This window comes from Papaver somniferum, chromosome 7 (assembly GCF_003573695.1).
Source record: "Papaver somniferum cultivar HN1 chromosome 7, ASM357369v1, whole genome shotgun sequence".
Taxonomy (NCBI): Eukaryota; Viridiplantae; Streptophyta; class Magnoliopsida; order Ranunculales; family Papaveraceae; genus Papaver; species Papaver somniferum.
In genome coordinates, this window is record NC_039364.1 from 265960482 (window position 1) to 265964417 (window position 3936).

General features: G+C 36.9%; 1 long non-coding RNA gene across 1 annotated transcript; it reads left to right on the forward strand.

Annotated features, from left to right (window-relative positions):
* The first annotated feature begins 857 nt into the window (after positions 1–857).
* On the forward strand, positions 858–3048 carry LOC113293765. Its single transcript, XR_003332544.1, has 4 exons — positions 858–1172; positions 1294–1419; positions 1671–1831; positions 2007–3048. It is a non-coding gene; the product is annotated as an uncharacterized LOC113293765 (long non-coding RNA).
* The last annotated feature ends 888 nt before the right edge of the window (positions 3049–3936 follow it).

Here is a 3936-nt window from a genome sequence, read left to right on the forward strand (position 1 = left end):
ATTCTGTTTTGGCGGGAGAATATTGCAGCACACGACCAGATTTAGGGTTCGATTTTCGGACATCTTATGAAGAGATTCAATGGCTGATATTCATGGGGATGACTTTATTAAGCTTAACAGGCGTGGTATTGTTGATTGTTTCGGCTAAAATTAACTAGATAACTCGCAAGGAGAAAACAGGGAACACGTACGCCGGAAGGGATATTCACGGGATTACAGCGAGTTAGGCGTGTGCTGCTCTGTTTAGATAGTGCTTTGCCGCTGGAGAATCGTGACGGAGTTAAACATGGTTAGTACGCACGTAATCGACTGCTGCAGATACGTGCAGGAGAGTAAAAAGGAAAGAAAATATATTTTCTTTACTGCCGAGTGATGACAGGATTTCTGAGAGTTATTGTCGTGATTTCTTGCCCCTGTAGAGTATAAAAGAAGTGCTTGGAGGTCATAGAAGGGTTACATAGGGTTTGAGAAATATTTAGTGCATTACAGAGCTGGAAAACTTGAGTTGCAGAATCACCATTTTCTGGTGCTGCGAAGAATATAAGACGCACAGCGGACAATCGTTTATGCTATAGTGTCAACGACAGTTCATAATTATCGTACTATGTAACCACTAGGGGAAATTGTGGTTTTTCAACCCACATCTCGACCCTCACTAGTTGTCAATTGACCGTGAACCGGTCTAGACTGTCCTAGATTCAAAAAATATCTGAAGCACAGATTCGAGCGCCTACACTAGTCGTAGAATTAATTTTTTTATCATTATTTTATTCCTAATACAACGACCCAATCTTTGACCGGTGAACCAAGTATTTTATGTGGTTTAATTCTCTATGTGGCCACTCTCCCCATCCTTCTTATCCCTTCATCACTCTATTGTTTCTCTTTCTTTCTCGATACAACCATTTTTTCCCATGAACCTTCTTCATCCCATCTCTTTCTCTTGTTTTTTCGTTCTCTCTGCAAGTTTAATCTCTCAATCGACATCTGCAAAAAAAAAAAAAAAAACTATTTTGTTTTAATTTTCTTCTTCTACAATGAATCCATATCTAGAAGGTGAAATCGATTACTGGATGCAAAGATATGTTGGGGTTCAATACAGTCAAACAAATAATCAATTTCAATGGTAGTCTATGCTGTGATTGATAACATCCTTCTTGCCCTTAATTGAGGTAATTATCGAATCAATCTTCTTTATTGAAATTTAATTTTTAATGTTAGGGTTTGGGTAAGATTTCGAGCTCTTGGTTTTCCTGGTAGTATTTCGATTGAAGTGTTATTTTTCTTGATCAGGGTTGCGGTTTACTTCAACTGGTTCATATTCTGATTCCTGATTATGATGGTCTGTTGGTGGTGATTAAGATGGTCAGTTTGCTAAGAAGATTTGTCTCACACTGCTTGTCTATTTTGTGAGTTGAGGTAATTGTTTGATTGCAAATGGGTCATTCTTATCTTCCATGATAGAATATGAATTGGTAGATTCTGATTCAATTATTTTTGGTTAAGTTCATGCTTAAATATGAATTAGTAGAATCTGATTTTGAAGTGTTTTGTGAAATGGATATCACTGGTGTGTTGAGTCCAAATTTTTAATTTCATCTTTTTATTGAAAATTCTGGTTTGTTTACATCTTCTAGATTGAATTCTAACAGATTATATACCATTTTCAGGCCTTGAATGATTACTGATGGATTTACTGTTAGTGGTGGAGTGTGCTGGTGGTGTTTGTGATGTTAATGGTGCTGTTATTGTTAGTTCGGAGGTGCAATTATTGGTGCTGCTGCTACCTGGAGGTGGTGGTGGTCTCTTAATAATTACATAAAACATTGAGGTATAAATTGGTACTGTCTATGTTTTTAATTTGGGGTTTTTTAATTTGATTTTGTCTATGTTTCACAAACAGCGGCTGGCTTAAGTTGATCTGTTTTGGGTTTGTTTGATTTTTTTGGCTGAGATTTTAGGGATTTATTTGATGATATTTGTTGGTGATGATTTGGGTATTGTAGGGTTAGCAAATGCAAAAAACAAAAATTAGTTTAAGCTGGAAAAAATTCAGGTGTTGTTCTTGCTTCTACTAAGATTAACTAACAGAAGAACCCTCCAAGAGCGGTGCACAAAACTGCCATGAAGAAGGAATTCAGTAGAATGGCTAAGGCTGTTGCCAACTAGGTAATACACTTGTTTTTACTTTGTATAAGGTGTACTCCTGTGTTCGTGTATCTTTGATTGTATCTGTTGATTTTGTTTATAATTGCCATGTCGTTGTTCTAACTTCTAAGGAGGAGGTTAAGTTCTGTATTTCATTGTTTAGGCACTTGGTTTGCTTGTTTGTATAATGGGGTTTTACAGGTCCCTTGGCTGACCACGATATGATTCTTTGTGAAGTTAAGTGGAAGGGATGTAGAATCCTGTGGCAGACGGTGGTTTATTATATTGTTCATAGGACGATTCACTCACTTAGGAGTTATTGGATCCATAGAGTTTGAATGCTTTTTGATAGACACTGGCGCAACTTGTAAAACAATTTGTATAATGTTGGAAACCTTCTCGTTTGCTTGAGGATTTTCATTATCCAGACTCCTAATACCTTCTTACCCTTTAAACTGCCATTTGAGAAATCTTAGAGATGAGAATCACAATCTACTCTAGGTAATTAGTCATACACGTGTGTGGGTAAAATACCCGACAGCCACGTGTCGACATTCCAAGGGGTGAATATATGATGAGATGATGAGGTGATGAAGCACGAGGTTCTCCACAGAAGGGCAACACGATCCAAGGGAGAGCGAGATAACTCGCAGGGAGAACCAAGTATGCCATCACGAGGGACGATATAAAGCGACTCCGAGGGATCCAGGACGAAGGATGACAACTCACCCAACTCGGACGATCAAGCGACCACGAGTTTATTCTATCTATAAATAGCATTCCATGTACTAGGAGATGGACAACTTATATAATCATAGATGGTTTTTCTACAGAGAATTCCTGAGAGAGATTTAGATAGAGAGAAATTGAGAAATCTAGAAGAGATCTGTAACACTTTCAAGGGCAAGACCTTATAATCAATAAGAAAACATCTTCTTCTCCATGGACGTAGGTCTTCATGGCCGAACCACGTTATATGCTTATGTCAATCTTTACATTTCATGCTATTTACATCTTGTTCATGATGAATCTTGTATGTTTAAGTAGTTTTTAGTCTTTAATCTTACGTGGGTGTAGTAGTCAGAAAATATGCAGCTACATTTTGGCGCTAGAAACAGGGAGGTATGAAGATCTAATCTACCTCCCTAATAACAAGTTTATATTGTTTTCATAATCTAAGAGAAGTGTTTTCACACTACAAAGTAGATTTCTGTTGAGATGAATGAGTAGAACTCAGACTCAAAAATGATATTCACGATCTAAGAAGTCTAGAAGATTTTTAGAATCTTCCTCAAGTAGCTCATGAGAGTTGTAGATCGGAGTAAATATGAAGTTTTAAACACTTCGGTACTCAAACGATCTCCTCCATGAAAGAGCTGGGAAGAGATGCTAGTCAGTAAGCTACATAAGGAAGAAATCACCTTATGAGAATTGAAAAAGACGAACTTTTCATGATGTTTTTCATCAAACTCACCAAAATCTTGGAATCTCCTTCTTAAAAATTTAAATTTAAGTCAAGGGGAGGAATTAATGAGTATATAATCAGTCATCAGACTCAAAATTTTGCTTGAAATCATTAGTTAAAAGATGATGAGATATATTTACTAGAATGGAATACGTACTCAATCGTCATAGTTAGATTCTTTACCTATAGGGGTATGAAGTGTTGAAGGAGAAATTTCCTCGAAAAGAGGGGACTGGAAAAATACCTTTTCTCCATCATCAACACCTCATGCAAATGGGTATGTTTTGACATTTTCACATGTCTCCAAAATCTACTGCAAAGTC